Here is a 19,714-nt window from a genome sequence, read left to right as displayed (position 1 = left end):
CATCCTCCAGCAGACTCTAGGTTTGAGAGGGTTTTTTTGTTGTTGTTTTGTTTTTCTTTTTTCTCCTCCCAAAGATATGCAAAGTTTTAAATTATCATTTTGGGCAAAAGTGTGGACAATCTTATTTGGTGTACAAAACCAATAGCCACCTGCCAAAGTGATTTACTTTTGCTTGGTAGAATATACATGAGAAGAAAAATACATGCAATGTAGAATATATCAACTTCTTCATGACAGCAAAGTTTCTATAAAACTGAATCCTGTGCATAAAAGAATCATTCATGAACTGGGAGAGTGTGTAAAACTATTTAAATGAGCAAGAAAGATTTTCCAGAAATAGAGCCACACTTCAGAAGAATTTTTAACAATAACTTTTTTCCTGTTACTAAAACCAATAGTTTTAAGAGATACAACATTCTTAATACACAATATTTGCTTTAGTTTGAAAATAATATCTTGTAATAGAAAATAAAACCTATTGCTTCCAACAATTTCAAACCAAAAATAGAAAAGCAAACAAATGCACATTTTTCTGGCTCCAAACTGTTTCTATTCAAAAATAGAAAGAAGCACTTTCTAAAAGTGGCTCTAACCGAAGTAATGAAACGATGAGGAAAGATGTTGCAGCAAGTAATTTCAAGGATGTTTAGAGTCATAGCCAGTGTAAACAAGCATAGGAAACACCTTTAGTTATTCAGGCAAATAACACAGAAGTCTTAAATGCTAAGCCAGAAAGTCATGGAATAACAGGCGAAATTATAGTAATTATTGCAACATGTGGCCTTTTCCCTGTCATTTCTTCATTTTCTGTGCATCCTGGGCTTGAGGGGGGGAAGTTAGTGGGAGCACTGTAATTACAAGGTTTTAATCAGCATGATATCAGGAGCGAGAGGAGTAGAGTCAGTAAACGGGCAAGGAAATGTTTCCACCTGAGTTATTTGTGGCAGCATAGCTGTGATGGACTTCAGCAGAATCTTCTCCATCACTTTAACTCCAACTTTGTTTGGCTTCCAAAACTGCTTAACCAATCTAACTGAGCCAATTTTCAAAAGTGGCAATGACTTTTAAATCATTCCAGTTGAGACTATTACTCCTTGTGTAAAAAAAGGCACAGAAATTATATGTTCACTGCAGTATAAACTCTAATATAGAGAAGCTCAGTTTATTTCTCTGGAGCAACCTAACCTGAGTAAGAGCAGTTGCATTGTAAAATAGTGCTAGCATTTTAATGTCTACTCAGAGGAACTCAGCTGTTATGAAGTTAACATTTCAGACAGCTACAACTTTCTGTTCTTTGCACTACAGTGAAAGAATCAATTGCTTTCAATTGTTTGCAGCTGCACTGTGGGACAACCACCTAGTCCTTCTGAACAGACATGGGAATTCTGAGAAAGAACTGGGATAGTAAGACCACTGTTGCAGATCCAGTCTACGTCCATCCTGTTGGTTGGTCCAACACGAACATGCAGAGGTTGACTCTGGGAACTGTAGCCAGCAACTCAGTTCACACCTCAAGGTGAACACACTGAAAGGAAACATTTGTTCTGAATCCTACCTAAAGTAGCTGGAGCAGAAGACTTGGCCCAAACCATGCCAGCTCCCTATATGGGAGCATGTCGCTATGCTCTCAGATCACTACAGTAAAGATGCATATCCATTTGTGAATTCTTGCTCTGGCTCAGGTTGACATTGAATTTGAAACTGGCTCTCACCTTCAAAATGGTACACTAGACACCAGGGCCAGAATGTGGGCTCCCAGCCCCCTCCCCTCCCTAAGTATTTCCATTTGCAGTAGTTTGAAATATGGGAGGATAAGCCTCCAGACTATGATTTAGGCACCCACATGGGCAGGCACACCAGGAGCACAATCTGCTGTAATGGGTGTTCAGTTCACTGACACTAGAAAACAGAACAAATCAAAGAGAGAAAGAAAACATAACACGACAAAGGGAATCCTCTCCCACTTCAAATGGCTTTAAAGTATACTATCCAAGCAAGAGCAAGGTAATATAGTTTCAGATTCCTTCCATTTATGTAAAAAAGCAAACCTGCATCTCCCACATCCTGTAAAATGTTTTTTTTTTAAAACTCATGAGCTATTAGATGAAAATGAAAGGGATGGTTTTAGTTTAGTTTGTAAACTATACCTACATTTCTTTGGCTTTCTTGAAACAAGAACTCACAAGACAGACAACTCATTTAATATGATTTAATTTTCATCAGAACAGACAGTTCAATTTCAGACTGAACTGAATACTTCATGTGAAAAGTCATTTCAGTAAAAGATTTCTAATTCAAGTTTTTTTTTCTCAGTTCAACACGTGAACTATAAATACCAGTTTGCATAGCTGTATTTATTAGTACCATCTCCCTCCTCCTTTTTCAAGAACAGCAATAAACAAGTAGGCATGTGAGTAATAGCTGATGCAACAAATGTGGAAACAGAGCGAGTGACTTATCAGAAATAGTTTACAATAATTTCCATATTACTATAACATCTCTTCTGAAAGAAAGGTCAAAGACAGTGTTAAGTGGGGAACAAAAAGGAAAATAAACCACAAAAGTTCTAAAGAATCTGATTTTTAAAAGAAGTCCTAATCTGGAATTCTACTTTTCTTCCTCTGCAAGGCTTGACAGTCACAGCAGTTTCAAAGTGCAGTGAGCCTGTTTATCTGCAATGATTTTGATACAAGTCTGCCAAACATGCTTTCCAAGTATCCCCCAGATGATATCCAGAGTGGGCATATGCCTTCCTGCTTCTGAGCAAAATATGTGAGAAATGTAACATGACTCAAATTATTTGTATTGCAGAAGCACCCAAAATGTGCATAGCTCAGTTCCTGTTCAGATGGCATTGACATAGACCCAGCAAAAAAAAAAAAAAAAAAAAAAAAAAAAAAAAAAAGTTTTATCAAGCACTAAGTCAAGGCTGTAAAATAACCTCCGGGAAAAGCTTTTTACCTTTCTTCTCTTTCTTTTACATTGCTCACCATCTTTAACTTCTCTATTTGTTCTCTATTTGGCTGCCTATAAATTTGCCCTTCAACAGGCAATGAATTGACAGGTGACATGAAATTAGCAATAGTATTACAAAAATTCCCCTAAAAATCAATGATTACTTAATCACAAATCACACATTATAAGCATCAGGAATAGCATAGCCCCAAATCATAGCAGGGCCTGAAGCACTGTCCTGTGTCAAGGGTAGAGGCTTACATAATCGTCCTAAATCCTCACATTACCACCCACTGAGGTTCTTACAACAATGCAGGGTAAAATATAATCACATTAATTGCAAGCTCATAACTGTATTTCTGTTTACTAGAGATCAGATTAATCTGATAATGATGTTACTACTACTAAGATTGATGATCATAGAATTAATAATCTAGTCAGTTAGCTAACTGCTTAATTAACTATGCAAACCAACTATCTTATTTGTGCAGGAGGGTCTTGATCTGCAGATTACACACCATCTTACCAGGAAGGTCAGATATTAACCTAGAATTGTCCCATAGGCCAGTGACAAACTTAGACACAAAGGCATTTTTTTTTTTTACATCTATCTAAGACTGTCCCACCCAGATGATGTTACATGTCATTAATCTTGGTCCCTGTGACTTTGTGATTCAAAGTGTAGATGAAACTACAGATTCACTATTAATTTTACAGAAAATTAATACACCAAAGTGTAATTTTGAGTCATAATTATGAGTGTATACCTCCAGCCTGGGCCACAGTGGATACCTTAGAGAATGTTAAAAAAAAAGCCCCACACCCACACACACCAAATTTGTCTTTGAAAAGACACAAGAATTGTTTTAGCAGGCTCACCTAGCGCAAAAAAATATTTTGTCACATTATACAGGCAGCTATAACCTTATTTTCAAATGATTTTAAAGCAATTCAATCCCCTTACCTGCAAGCAATTTAAAAAAGCGACTTTTGACTCTGCTTGGGCAAAGGCCAGGAATAACTGGAACAAAGTTCACTGCTCCTGTCTCCAAGGTGGAAAGGGCCTGGAGACATCGCCCCGCCTGCATTACAGCCAAATTCTGCCGATCCAGCCAGAAAGCCCAGAGGGGCAGGTTACAGGTGTTGACAGCTCCGATAAAACAGCTACAGGAGCCCAAATTTGTAGCCTTCCAGAGGAGGGAGGCTGGAAAGAAGGAGAAAGTTCAATAAAAGAGAGATGCTACAATGCTCTCTCCTGGGTCTCCCAGACCAAAGAAAAGAAATCAAAATGGTATGCTTAGTATACCATTTCTGCTTCTGCTCCAAGTGTGAGCTAGCTTACATACTCCTATGGTGTCAAGATGTCTCCCAGCCCTGTTGTTAGTGGCCCTTGGAAATCCACGGCCAAAGCCCTGGAAGTAGGGAACATTTGTGGAAAAAAATAAGTGTAATACTGAGGCCTCTTAACTGGTTCTTTTGCTGTGGCTGAAACTACTGCACAATAAAAGCAGACGGTGTTAAGAAAAAGGCTACTGAAGTGGATGAACAGCCAACAAACCTAAGTAGTAAGGTTTAAGTAATCTTACTGCTACCCCAGAGGGGTTTCTGTCAAAGCCAGTGCCTTGATTAAAAGATAGCAAGGTGTCTACGGAGGAGCATCTCTCTCCTATTTTGGTGTTTAAACATCGCATAATGCTTTAGGCACCCAAGGCAAAATAAAAATCGAAGAGATCACAGCAATAGGCTGTTGTGAAACATTTTGTACATTTGGATGACAGAGTTCAGAGGAAAATCTGTCTGAAGGACAGGGAGACATTTCCATCAGAATGAGCCTGATTTTCTCAACAGAGACCAAGACGGAGCCTCCCCAGCTAACAGAGCTCCCTTGGACACCTGGCATCCTTCAGGATGCTTCTACAAGAGGCCGTGAGACTGAACACTTCGCTTTCCTGCTCCGTGTGGACACTTGGGGAGGCTGCATGAACACTTCCATGCCTGAGCATCATGATCTCCACTTGGCCTGGCATACCCTAGCCTCCAGCTCCGCCCTGGGGGGCTTGAAGGACAAACTGGCCTTGCAGCTTCCTCCTCCCCACACGCCAATATTTGAAAAACTGTTACACTTTGCTTTTTAGCCACTTGGGTATGAAAAACAGTTTCAAAGGCTCAAAATCCCTTGGGAGATGGAACTACCATTTCCCACATGCTCAAGCCAGGGCCCTAAGGGAGGCTGAACCTGTAACTACATATTGGCAGAGCCATCTAGTGGTCAGAATTAATTTAAGGAAGTTTACATCTTTACAGCTGCCCTACAGAGCTCTATGGGTAGAGTTTGGGGCTTGAGCAGTATTGAGCAGTATTATCAGTATCACACTGGCGAGGGAGGTAATAAGAATGTTCAATTTGGTTAAGTCATGATATTAGGCATGATATTAGTCACAACTGTCACTGCAATAAGTCAGGCTAACAGGAGCATCCTTTTGGCGCAAGATTCGTGAACAAAAGCCAACAAAAACTTGGTACTGCTTGTGCTTTATTTTTCTTTCTGTAGTTTAGATATGAATCTTATCCTCCTTTCTTCCACCCAGGCAATATTCTTTATATTGGCAGATCTACAAAAGAAGCTAGTATTTGGTCTTGCAGAGGAATGTCAAGAGAACAAATGTAAAGTAAAATTATTATGCTGATAATGAGAAGGAAACAAGGAGGAAATATGTGGGAGATTTTCCTCTTCTTCCATCAAAGTCTTTCACTCCAAGTTCAAAAAGTTTATGAGAAACAGAAGGCTCAAAAGTTCTGTTTCATTCCTCATTAAGCAATAGGAACATTAAAAAAAAATGTCTTCCTTCCTTCCTTCACAGTGCATAAAGTACATACATAGTTCTCAAATGTTGTCTCTGTGAAAGAGCATTCTTAGAGGAGGTAAATTAACATCAAACTGATCTTGGCAGGTTGCCCTTGAGGACAGTGAAACTGCCCCTACACTACAACTGAGTTCATTCCTTGAGCCAGCAACAAAGATTTGCACACTGTCATCTTTTCTACATGGCATTTCTCCAGCAAAAAGAAGAGAATGGAGAAAACCGAACTTCCCAAATCGGAATGTTTGCAGAGCAGTTTAACTGATACCATTCCACAATTTAATACTCAAGTCCACCTGCTAGCACATCATACCAAGTTTCTCCAAAGTCCCTGAGCAAATAAGCTGCTTGAAAGACTGGGAGCCGACTGCTGTTCTGAGTACTTATGAATCGGACCAGATATGAACCGCTAAGAGGAAAAAAGAAAAATGTCTAAGATATGATGAGAAAGTGTTCTTAGAAAAAGTCTCTGGATTTTCCCTGAGAATTCAGTTTAATCAGTAGTTAATTCTCCACCTCTAGATTTCAGTGGTAGGTTTCATTTTCTTTTAATCTCATCTAATTAAGATAATAAAATATCACTGCATTTTTCACTATGTGAGGTTTACTAGAAGAGGTACAGCAAGTATTTAGCACATATGCTACTTTAAGTAACTTCAAGTTAGCAGCAATGACCTTTTTCCCCCACCACAGCACTCACCAAGAACTATATTAATAGCATAGTCTCTTTATAATATGAACTTGCAACGTCATAGACCACACAGTCTTGATAGAAAGCACACAGAAAAAAAAGCATCTCTTCACTGTCACCCAGAATGAGTAAATCAGAGGGTTTTTCCTATTTTTTTAGTAGTTTTTATCATTGATAGAGTACTGAGTGAGTGCAGCTCCTGAAGATGGAATCAGTTGGGTTTCAACATGAGAAAATGTCAAAGATTATCTGAAGTGCTGAACAAGCTTCAAAAATTTGTTTCTTTTCCAGATATGTCCCTTTTCAAAGCAGCACCAAATTACCAGCCACCCGTGAAATGCCAGTAGGTAGCTTTCCAACTGTTAAGTTAATGGAAGAATGGAAGAAGAAAAGGATTTTTTTTCTTTTCCTCTCTCTGAAATTGCAGACTCTGTTTTTTTTTTTTTTCACCAGTGCTTGTGGTGAAATTTTTAAATTTCATATCTCATTTCTCAATCTCATCTTTGCAAGAGGATTTCAGTTTTCACTGGGAAATAAAAGGCTCACAGTCTAATACTTGGAAAGAAAAAAAATATATCATAGAATCATAGAATGCTTAAGGTTGGAAGGGACCTCTAGAGGTCATCTAGTCCAACTCCCCTGCACATGCAGGGTCACCTAGAGCACATGGCACAGGACTGCGTCCAAGCGGGTTTTGAAGATCTCCAGAGAAGGAGATTCCACAACCTCTCTGGGCAGCCTGTTCCAGTGCTCTGTCACCCTCACTGTTAAAAAAAAAATCCTTAAGTTCCTGTGGAACTTTTGGTGCTTCAGTTTGTGGCCATTACCTCTAGTTCTGTCGGTGGCCACCCCTGAAAAGAGGCCAGCACCATCCTCCTCACTGCCTCCCTTGAGGTACTTCTAGACACTGATCAGATCCCTTCTCAGCCTTCTCTTCTTCAGGCTGAACAGGCCCAGCTCCCTCAGCCTCTCCTCATAGGCCAGGTGTTCCAGGCCCTTGATCATCCTCGTCGCCCTGTGCTGGACTCTCTCCAGCAGCTCCACATCCCTCTTGTACTGTGGAGCCCAGAACTGGACACAATACTCCAGATGTGGCCTCACCAGGGCTGACTAGAGGGGCAGGATCACCTCCCTCGACCTGCTGGAGATGCTCTTCTTAATGCACCCCAGGATCCCATTGGCCTTCTTGGCCACGAGGGCACACTGCTGCCTCATGGTCAACTTGTCGTCCACCATGACACGCAGGTCCTTCTCTGCAGAGCTGCTCTCCAGAAGGTCAGTCCCCAGCCTGTACTGGTGTCTGGGGTTATTCCTCCCCAGGTGCAGGACCTTGCACTTGGCCTTGTTGAATTTCATGAGGTTTTTCACCGCCCAGTTGTCCAGTCAGTCCAGGTCCCTCTGGATGGCAGCGCAGCCCTCTGGGGTATCAGCTTCTCCTCCCAGTTTGGTATCATCAGCAAACTTGCTGAGGGAGCACTCTGTGCCTTCATCCAGGTCATTGATGAGTAAATTGAACAGGACTGGACCAAATCAATTGAACAGGACTGGACCAATATAACCCAGAAAGAGGCTGAGGACAAGCTCTAAGACTTTTTAGTGCCAAGAATTGGCTTGGGTATTCTTAGACCGTTAAGGGAAATGGACCACTCATAGGTGATACATGGTTACGGTAAGTAGTACTCATATAAGTAGGAGATTTATGAGCCGAATTGCATTGCTGTTCTCCATTATCAGGTGGTCATGAACTCCTATTCTCTGCCTAAACCATGATTAGCCTTTTCCATTTTTACTTGCTTGCAATGAGTATTTAGAAGAGAGTCTATTACACCTCTTAATCACACAAAAAAGAGCAAGTAAGAAATATCTATCAGAAGTTCCTTAACCTCCCATCAGGCAAGAAAAAAGCAGTAATGTCCAAGATGCGTAAAGTAACAAGATGATAGACTCTAGAAGGGTAAATAAAACTCAAAAAAATATATATTACTGCTTGCAAAACATGACTTCTCTGCAGCTATCAGCACGTCCAAGCTTTAAGAGTTTTCTATGATTCTTGCTTCTTAAACCACTATAGCCTTTGCCAGAACAATGGCACCAAAAAAAAAAAAAAAAAACATTACAATGATTGCAAGATCTAACTACATGAAACACTTGCTTCTTGAATCTTATTATGCAAATGAACACTTTCCCTTATTTCTTTTCTGTGGGTAGTAAAATTGGAATGTAGTATCTTTCTAAATGAGAAGATAACATATGGAAACTATTTACAGTAAACAAACAAAAATTGCTCTTTCACAAGAACAATTCCAGCCTCTCTGAGAAGATCTGGCCTTTCTGATATCATCAGCCATAACTCAGAAAACATTTTTTCCTAATTAAATTCCACCATATTATGGCACTCCAAACAGTTAACTCAGCACTCCTATTACCTCTCTCTCTTACCCCCTCAGTTTTTTTCTCCTCCAGTCTGAGGTGTTAATGTGCTTTTATATTTAGCTCAGTGTATACTGATACAGAGCACTTCAACTTTCTTTTAAACCTATTTTTATACAAATATCTTTGATCTTTATGTAAATAAATAAATAAATAACCTCTATATCATTTAGACTTACAGTGATAACAAATACACAATAAAAATCAATATTATCAATTATTTAATAGCAGTGCATGCATCACAGGAATAGCAACTAGAATAATTAGTCCTACTTTGGTGGTGTTTAAAATATAATAGCACAAATCCATTTTATTGTTTCTTTAATCTCCCTTTTCGGGTTCTATACCATTCTCTCAACAAAACCAATGTGATAGTACTAGTAACTAATGAGCAGTAAACACTTAGAGAGAAGCTACCTCCCCACACACAGTATTTCTCGAGGTAGCACTACTGTAATTTATACCAGTTAAAGATTCTAAAGGCAAATTAACATAAGGATTTGAAACACCCATAATTTAAATTGTTTCAGGTTAAGCCAACTCACTTGATGGCACAACTTTCAACACACACTTTTTCTAAAATGCAAAATGGCATATTTGTCCTCGTAGCTGATCTCTTTTCCTCAGATAAGTGGCACAAGGCATCCTGTTTCTCTTGGTATTTATATGGCTTCTCATATCATCTGATCAACTATTATAGTTTAGCACATCTGCTTTGCCAGCATTTTTTGGAGCATAATAAGGTTATAATAATCATGTCTTTTTAAAGTACAGGGTCTTTGGAAGATCTGGATAGAATTCCTCTAAGCACATCAGTGACTAAGCACAACTGAATTACTACCTCATGATGAGGATGATGCTTTTCAGGCATACAAACATGACTAGAAACATCTAAATGACAACAAAGCTCTGGGAAAACAAAGCTCCTGCCCCATACCATCAAATTGCTCCTTCTGGTTACTATACCTTACCTAAAATCTAAAACTATCCCTATTTTTTTGAATGATCAAGACATACCTTGAAGAAAATACAAAAGTGAAAAAGATGAGCATCGCATTGCAGGGACTTCTACATGCAAAACACTGAAACCTTAAATCCCATCAACTAATGGTAGTAAAAGTTTTATTAGAGTAAGAAGTTAAGTTAATCAAGCCCACAACAATGATGTTTTTTATCTTCAAGCCATAACTACTTTTATTTGGCATTTTTCTCTTCCACATTCTTAGGGAAGACAACATTTTTATCCAAAGAAAGTCCCCCTCAAAACTCTAGATATCTTTAAACATGTAAAAATAACAAAATTTAGGTAAAAAAAACATAGCTTCAAAGGAACTAAAAGTTTTCTTTTCTTACCATGAAAAAAAAGGAAACTATTTTATCTAAAAGCACAGACAAATTAGACAAAAATAAAGTTTCCCAGTTCTATTTCTAACAATATAATTTCCTTTTTTGCTATATTAATCTTTCACTTTACTGAAACTTGAATGAGTCCCATCTTGTGTATGACAAAAAAATTAAGTGGTGTCAAGTCATAATAAGAGTGAAGTTCATTGTGTCCTGATTTAATATTAGTTCTACTTCAAATTCAAGATTGTCTCTGATTTAAAATTATAATAATTTATATTTGAACAATAATTTAAACCAAAGATATAACAAGCTTATCACAAGAGACCTTCTTCCCACATCCTAGATTGACTGTAAAAGTAGCCTTGACCGTCAGTTCGTGATCGTTGAAATCAGTGGCGGGGGGAAAAAAATCCAAACGAGAAAAATAAACTCCTTCAAAGAAAAGAGTTTACTCTTGGAATTTTGTATACTTGCCTCTCCAGAGTTTCAGCCCCACTGTCTTAGCAGCAGTGAACCAACAGACCACAAATATAGATAAAGAAATTCTGAGAGGCTGAATTCAAAGTAGCCAAGACTGAAACTCTACAAGGCTTTGTAAGTCAGGTCAGTAGATTAAATAGCTGTTAAAATCAGGTGTCAGTCAAGTTTTAGCATATTTGTCAGTATTGCATGTGCAACTAATTTGTTCATACTACATTACTTCCTTAAAAGGGAAAAAAAGGTGGAGAAAAGATAAGGATTTTATCTGAGCATTCCATCTCCCTGTTCATATGCAGACAGCAATACTGGGCCAATAATGTGCCCAAAGTGAGAGCAAAGTAGTTAAATAAGCTGAGCAGCTGTCTCTAAAGTGGTCTTCACACTAGGGGACAGACAGACTAGCACTCAACCACTTTCTGAAAATCAGTCTCATGAAAAATCATAGAACTAGGGCACCTGGAGAAAGCTCCAGGGACTTAGCAGTCAATTGATACAAGACTAGAGATAAATCTTCTGTGATCACGGGAATCCATGGACTCATGTTCAGTTGCTGTGAGACGCCTGAAGAGAACCCTTTGAGTGCACTAGAATTGCTGAAGTATCGCTAATGTAGACATAATTTCTGGTTCTCCATTCCTCACCCCAAATTCTTTATCTTGTTAATAATGGATGATATTTCAGCAATAAATTTGGGAAGTGCAGCTTCTTATTTATCTTATTTACCAGGTATCAGGTATCGTAGGAATACAGAAAAAAGAGCAATCTCCAGTTTAAGACAGCAGACAAAAGGGTGAAGATATTGTGAGACTACATTCCCCAGTATCATATGTCAGGTGTCAGCATGCCCAAGAGCAGAAATTGTCAAAGTCTATGTCAGTAGCATAACAAATGGCTTAGAAAAATAGTAAGATAAAGGGAGCCTGCCAAGGCATGAAAAATCTAAGTTAATTCAGTTTGATCATCATATTTCATGCTACCCAGAAGTGTACATAGGTAAGGAGATTTCAGGAAAGTAGAGTGAGAATCTTTGCAGTCAGTTTCTGCACGGACATGAGGAAGTGAAATTGCTTTTTATCAAAGCCAGAGAATAGAAGACTCCAGTAACCTGAAAGTGCGATAAGGACAGCTCAGATGAGAGTTTAGCTATGTATGGGGAACGAAGACACTATCCTGAAGTTTGAAGGACTGTGCGAGATTTAAAGATAGCCTGGAAATGAGGCACAGAGAACTGAAGGAGGCACCCAGGTAGTATTTTGTATCATTGATGAGCAAAGAGGATCTAGGAGAATCAGAACGATTTAGGAGATCAGTTTCAGCAGAAACTGGTCCTGCTGAATTCGGCTAAAGGCTGAGCCATGATGTATTAGAGAGACAAGACGAACTCTACTTTTGGTCTGAGTAGGGCAACATTGGGTTACGGAAGTCAATCTGCCACAAGATCTTCAGAGGGAAAAGCCAAACTGAAGATTTTGAACGAGATTACTCATGCATAGGATGTAGAGGAAAAAAATACTCAGAGGAGAGGATCTCCTAGTAGACCATAGATAGTATTTAGGGGAGTCTCCAGGAACTTCTGAAAGGCAATCTGTACAAGTGTCTCAAAAAGTAGGTGGAGAACCATTAGCAGACAGAATTGCAGATGGTAAGATTTTTAGAAGAAATGGTTAGATCAAAGCTATCTACCAAATCAAAGAGAAGCCAGGAAAAAAAAAACGGTGGAGAGCAGTTTTTGATACAAGGTATGGATGATGAAGGAAGATGAGCTCTGCTCAGATAAAGGAGCAACCACTGCAGGATGAGAAGAAGGTAAAGAAGAGACACTACTAGATGAGTTAGGCTATCATCAACCTTTTTTTTTTTTTTTGGATTTTTTTTTTGAAGTTTTCCCCTTGGAAGCAATCACCAAGTTAAAGATCATGGGACAAACTGAATGCTTATGCACAGAGTAAGGATGACTTGGCTAAGCTGGAGGTGCGGGATGAAACTGAGGGAGGACAGACACATTCATTGCAGAGGAACTCAATCTATTCATAGGAGTTACGCCAGAGATGCCCTGTAGCACAGACAAAAGCAGCAGATGCTGAAGGGCAGCCAGGCTGTAACTTGATGATAGGAAAGAGAAATGAGCAATTAGAGGGTGGAGGAGGGTGAAGAAGGGAAACATTTTTAGAAATGCATATCACTAAGACATGAATGTAATATGCATACACACGCACTTTAAAAGTGATGGACAGATGAGCTCTGCCCTTAACTGAATGTAGTGCTTTTCTGTCCTTTGAGAATTTTTCTGAAATGCGGTTCTGCTTCAACAGAGAGAGAAAATCTGAGATGCGGAAAGGGGTAATATGTAAAGTTTTAAATGTAGTATTACCTCAGTGCTCACCTCCCTGCCCTGCAATCGTGTAACCACACTCAGCATGATTTCATTAGCAGCAAGAGATGCATCAGGCAGAACTCTTTCTCCAGGCCCACAAGTAGTACCAGGTACCTTAGCAGGTTTAAGTGATCTCTTGAAGATATTTCCATGCATGAAATAATGAAGGCATTCAGCCTGTCATTTTCAGGGACTTAACCCTCTCAGGAAAGTGCTCCCTGTTACTGTTCCTACCTCAAGAAGGAACAGTAGGAACAACTAAGAATCTAGTAGGACCTCCACACTGCATGTGTGATTTAGCAACAGACTGCATATCCCCAGCAGTTCCCTACCACTGCACCCCTTTTGGCAAAACGCACTCAAAACCAACCCCTAACCAACTGCAAGTTCAGCTCTCCGGCCTCCAGACGGCTTGCAGATTTCCTGTTGGGCTGCTTGCACAAGAAGCCCATGTGAACATAAGCAGCCTGGCATAAATGGCATGTGCCCTGCTACAGGGAGTGAAATTGCTTTCTGTTCACCCAGCTTCTTCCCAGCCCCAGTGTGGATGCAAATCTGGAGCATACAGCTTGCTAATAGAATACATTTCCATGTACTATTTCAGCTTTCCCCTCCTATGAAATCAGTATGATATTCAAACAGAAAGCAGGTGTTGGAAGGCAGTATGCAGGTGACCACTCTTTCCTCTTTGAGACTTTTCTTGCAGAGGCAGAGGTGAGATCACAAGCTGGACAGGTCAAAATTGTGTCAGCATCTAAAAGCAGAAAGTTTTAAGATCCATGAACAGAGGCACACAGCCTCAGCCGTAGCACGGGGCTTCCACGTGATCGAGTTGTGCAGCTGTGCCACAAGAGTGGGGCATGGTGGAAGTCTCTCCTTCCCAGAGAGGAAAAAGCACTATCTGCCTCCAGAAAGTGCAAAGATTACTGGAGAAAGTACAGAAAGAACATCTCAAGTTTCCAAACAGCTTCTTTCACCTTTAGGAAATGCCACAAATGATTAAACACTGGTATAACCTGGCAGTTAGAAAATTCTATTAAGCTGAACTGCAGCTCCTAGGCACATAGTAAACTTCCAAGAACTCCAGTTAACAGAATTGATCCTAATAAAGAAAGACAATATTCCACACTCCAGAAAGAACTTCCTGGGAGCAAGTGATTAAGAGCATGATTAAACAAGCTGTTAATCTTAGTTTTTTGCAGAGGCTTATACTGTTGAAGAAAATTTGGCTCCGAAGAGGTCGTCAGCATTTTGAGTGTTGTATTTCAGGGAAAAAGAGATGATTTTAACTCCAGCTGTCCTATTGTTCAGGGCTTATGTGGGTGAGCCCATTCACAAAGTGCTTTCCTGCCTCTTTACTCACGTAATTCCACGCCTATGAGAAAAAGCATTAAAATAATTTGTTCCAAGATCCTTTTCACATTAACAACAGAAATGAATCTACTCAGTGCTGTCACCACACACATTGAATTCTACTCCTCAAATTGCACCTTAAATACTCTTTATGTGATGCTACATTTGTACGTTTTTCTCTGTGAGACTGAAATTGATAAAAGAATTGCTTCTCATTCCTTTATTGCACATTTGTCTTCACAAACATCCGATTCAAGTGAAATAGTCAGGGCTAGACTGCCTTTTGCTGGATCTTAAAGATAACTGACTAGAACTTGTTGGAAGTAAAAAGTAGTTTGCATATGTTCTGTCACCTGTGCTCACCCACAAACACAAAAATCATCACTTCTAAGTAATATATTTGCATTTTTTAACCAAAAGGAAAAAAGAAGAAGCATAAGATCTCTTACACAGCCATTGTGAACTTCCTCATTGTACCAAGTAAGAGATATTTCTCATCAGCTAAAAAGGTTGCAGCTAAAAAGAAAGGCTAAAAAGAAAGCAGGTGTCATTGCACAGAAACAAGTACGTCTATCACTTAAGAGGAAAGAAATAAACCCATACCTGCCGGGAATTCTGACAAACAGCCACACTTGTCCTAGCAACTCTCATCTCTCAAAACAGAGAGGAAACTCTTACAGAAGTTGGCTGTAATGCTGAAATTGCCCAAGAGGAAACTGGTGTGTCTCTTACAAGCCATGACTACGTAAACCACAAGCCAGGCATCAAAGCAAGTGCTAAGAAAGAGCCGTGTCTGACACAACTATCAATACTGGAACAGAGGTAGCTAGAAGCGAGGTGAATAGCTAAAAGTTAGGAATATTTTGTATAGGTTTTGAATTTTTGTTTCACAAGTGAAAATTTGTTTAAAAATGATGCTATCGAACATTTCTCAGGAGAGGGTCTGAATGCACCACTGGAGGTAGAAGAAAGCATATTACAGGTAGAGAGAGTGACCTGTAAGGAAGTGCATTACTCCTGGCTCAACACAGTGTCCCTAATGCAAACCCATTCCCACAATTACCCCTTCAGCCTCAGTCTCACAGGGACCTTTCTCAGGGACCCACCAAACACTGAGGAATGCTGGAGAGGTCTGGGATACACTGAAGCCAGGAAGCCCTCAGGACAAAAAACAAAGAGGGAAAAAAAAAAAGAAAAAATAAAAAGAAAAAAGAAAGGGGGGGTTGAGGGAGGGGGATAGGGCATGAAGCACCACTTGTTGGGCTTCCCCACATCAAGCATAAGGTATGTCCCGGGAAATGCAAACCAAGCAGAGCTAGAGTTGATAGTCAGCTCTGAGGAAGAATAGAAAGGTGTAAAAGCCTCAAATGAACCATCTTCATTTATGATTTTTAATTTAGTTCACCTAATGTAATGGTGAGCAAAAATTAAAAGCCCTATTCCAAACATGGCAAACATGTTCCCGTAAGTTACATTTTTTGCTAAGTCTGGGGATAAAGTTAAATAAAAAAAATGAGCACCTCAGCCTGTAGATACATGCCTCATTTTGGATACATGCCTGGCCTTTATATATTTAACATTTTCAGTGATAGGCATATGGACTTCAAGAACTAATCAAGAACAAACTATAGGAAAGCACAAACATCAAAATATTTTTCATTGGTCTCATATAATTCTTTACCTATTTCACATATCACATTAGTCTAGAGAAAATAGAGCAAGCATTTGGTTAACTCTTATCCTTCTTCAAAGTGAAGAACGCCACTTAAAATAAGGTAGATCACTGCATGCTTTGAAGGAATTTTTTCCTTTTAGACTCACTGGAATATTACAGACATGTTTCTTCAAAGCAGCAGGGAGTTACACTGCTCTCTAGGAACTCTCATACTTATTTCCTCAGATCTCTCTCCACTGAAACAGGTAAATTCGAGGGTCCATGAGGAGGCAAAGGAATTCCAGAGATTTAAATCTTTTACTATTCATGTCACTGAAATTATAGTGCCACCTGTAGGACATCCCAGAGAAATTTAATTTGGGTCTTCATCCCATGAATGCTGGTTATTATAATTATAAGGCTTTCTAGCAGTCTTGGAAGAAGCTTAAGTAAAGAGCATAGAAGAGGAATGACTCACGTCAGTAGGGAGCAACTTGACAACCTTGCTGGCATTGAGCAGGTTGTACTGTTTCAAGTACAACAGTACACCAAGAGGCAGGTATATTGCTATAAAGATGACTCTTTCATGAGATAGGGATGTACCATTATAATAGGACATCCACCTTAGAGTTTGTGCTCATGTAGCCAGAGTAAAATCACTGTGCCCTTTACCAAAAAAGGAGATTGCATTAGACCAGGTTAATCTGGGGAAGAGTTTCCATTATGGTAACATCAAAAAATAATAAAAATGACTTTTTTACTTTTAATTTACATTTTAGCACATAAAACATGATTGGCTATGTACTTATTTAAGTGTCACACATCAGTGATGGACATCTGCACTGTGTCCATATGGTACTGTGAATCTGCTTTGGGAAGCACTGATGAACCTTTCAGAATAACACCATGCCATATTATTGCTTTTTAATCAAATATACATTATTTTCTCTGTTAGTCTCTATTTTAAAATTATTCTTTGCTAACTACTTTCCCTAGCTTTGGGTTGGAAAAGGTAAAATTTCTCTAGAGACTGCTCTCAATCAAAGATACACAGTAAGACAGTATGTATATGCACCATTGGTGTTATATTTCCATTAATAACATCTGATGCGTAAGATACTCGAGCGATTGGCTTAATACCTCTGCTGCCGCAAGTATCAGCTTAGAAGAGGTGTATGGCATGTTCAAAGACAACTGCTTAATATGCTGCTGTGGTCAGAAACAGAATAAAGTGAGGAAGGGAATGGTGAAGAATATAATAGACTTAATTCATTTATATAAATCAATCAGCAGGCTTATGTTAAATATTAGGTAAAATAACAGTCATCATCAATCGACAGAAGTATACTGAAAATATACTGAAAGACTAAATACTGAAGGGTATAAAGAATGATCAAGAATTATTAGGGGAAGAAAAACACTTTTATGAAGATAAAAACTTAAACTGTGCTTTATAGACTGATGTAATAGGGTGTTGACTATTAATACTTAAAAATATGATTGATAAAGGGAATACATAACCCTGTTCTTCAGTCACACACACAAAAAAAGCATGACAATGGACAAGGAGATAGTAATAATTAAAGGTGATGAACAAAATGGACATAAGGAAATTGGGTTTTGCCTGATATTTGGAACTCACTGCTGCTGTAATTTGAAGTCAGTAGAGTGGAAGTTGGTGCAGAATTAAAATTATTACCCTATGAAGCAGAGCAAATGGTGACTGACTGACTGTGTAGCAGGATCAAAAAATAATTTCCAAGATGACTAGGATGAAACATACATGACAAATATATTTCACAATACACAACCAATTCTCTCACTATTGTTAGCTTTCACTCGTGGCCACAGTAGTCAGAGACCTTCCCTAACTTCTAGTGCTGCACAATACATGTATGAAAATTTAAATTGGGTGAGTGATACAGAGTTGGAAAAAAAAAAATGATACGGGCAGTTGTGCAAATACAGACCACTAGACACCCATCCGAGGTGGTAGAGTCTGATTTCTGAATACCTGGGGAATCACAGGACTCCCAAGTCCTTGACAGCTTGCCAAGCTGACTACAAGGAGATAGGAGAGTTTGAAGAACGCAAAACTTAGGAATTCCCAATTCCTGATCAGGTGGCAAACTCCCTGTCAGGAAGCAAAGGATTTGGGAAGAACCACCTCCAAAATCCTATACACCTGGAATCTGAAGGCAACTCACCAAGATCTCAAGAGTAGGTTTGATGAAAGCAGGCAGAAGGAAAACTTGTTAACTACTACTCTTCCTCCACCTGTAGCAAGGATCAAGTCCATTGGATCACTGGGGAAAGCACATCTGTCTGGCAGAAGAATCTAGATACTACGTTTCTGTGTAACAGTTGTCGCTACGGGGATCGGAAAAAAGTGACCCGGGTCACAATTTTTTTTGCAATGGAACCTTGTTAGATACTGTATTTTTTCTTACTCAAAAAATAATCTGTGAGTCTCTTTCATAACCAGACAGGAAGGTAGGGTATCATTCTAGCTTTCATTTGATTATTCAACCAACTAAGTAATCAAAAACTATAGGAAAGCCACAGAAAACAGCTTACATACCACTTATCAACAAATTCTATTGGTTGTGTGATATTTGCCACAGTTTGCATAGACCACAAGTGGGATGAGATGAGTCCTTGTCAGCCAGTGTGATTCATATTTGCCATACCTATCCGTTACATGAAAACCAGTTGTTGCTGGCATTACCATTTGTGATTGAAAACTACCAACTCCCACTACCGTGAAGCAGTAAAGATGTTTCAAGTTCCTCAGTGAGATTTCTTATCTTAATCCACATAACGAAGTAAATTTGTAAACTGAATACTTTAGAAAGAATGAGAGAATTGTGGGGTTTTATACACATTACTTCTTCAATTTTATATTTGCCTCCTTCTAGAGTCAAGTCAAACTCACAGGAGTATTATTTCCAAAATCAAGGAAGGGGAAACTGGCTGAGTGTTTCTTGGCTAAATTCATGTACAGGACTTTGAAAATAAAATCCCTGGGGACTTGGCTTTGGTCAGAGCAGGGAATGAGCATTCAGTGGTTCTAGTCCTGACTCATCCCTTGACTTTGAACTGACCACTTCTGCAGCTTTACTTCCACATTTGCAAAGAATGCACACAGTAATTATCTACATCAGAGGAATGTTACAAAAATTTGCTAATTAATCCTTCTCTAGTGTTCCCCATATTAAACACTTCACATTAGCTATCTTTATGAGGTCAACATCAGCAGAGAAGGAAAGCAGAACATTTTTAAAGTGATCGAACAATTAGTTATGTGCCCTGAAACCAAATGGCTGCCAAATGAAGTTAAACATTACACATGGGTTTTATTGGAGCATTATACTAATCCACATACACACAGAAACCTAAATCCCACTGTTTGTTTCAAAATCCTTTCTTACGTAATTTTATGCTATTGCTTTCCTTTTATCACACGTAAGAAGCCTTCAGCAGTTTCAGCTTCATGTATAGATTAACATACTGCTTTCTGTAGCAGCTGTATACATACAAAATGCATTGTCCTTCAAGACAGCCTGCAA

The 19,714-nt window shown here is 39.1% G+C and overlaps 1 protein-coding gene across 1 annotated transcript in view; it reads right to left on the bottom strand.

The window, feature by feature from the left end:
* The window catches only part of IPCEF1 (interaction protein for cytohesin exchange factors 1), a gene marked incomplete at its 3' end in the record, with an annotated part of 32,346 nt that extends 17,192 nt beyond the window's left edge, over positions 1–15,154 (bottom strand). The window contains exon 1 of the mRNA XM_088519600.1: positions 15,095–15,154. The remainder of the gene's footprint in view (positions 1–15,094) is intronic.
* Between the last annotated feature and the right edge of the window lie 4,560 nt (positions 15,155–19,714).

This window comes from Tinamus guttatus, unplaced genomic scaffold (genome assembly GCF_059628265.1).
Source record: "Tinamus guttatus ecotype Peru unplaced genomic scaffold, ASM5962826v1 Tinamus_guttatus_pri_ptg000063l, whole genome shotgun sequence".
In the NCBI taxonomy this organism is placed as follows: Eukaryota; Metazoa; Chordata; class Aves; order Tinamiformes; family Tinamidae; genus Tinamus; species Tinamus guttatus.
This window is presented reverse-complemented; position numbering and strand designations above follow the sequence as displayed.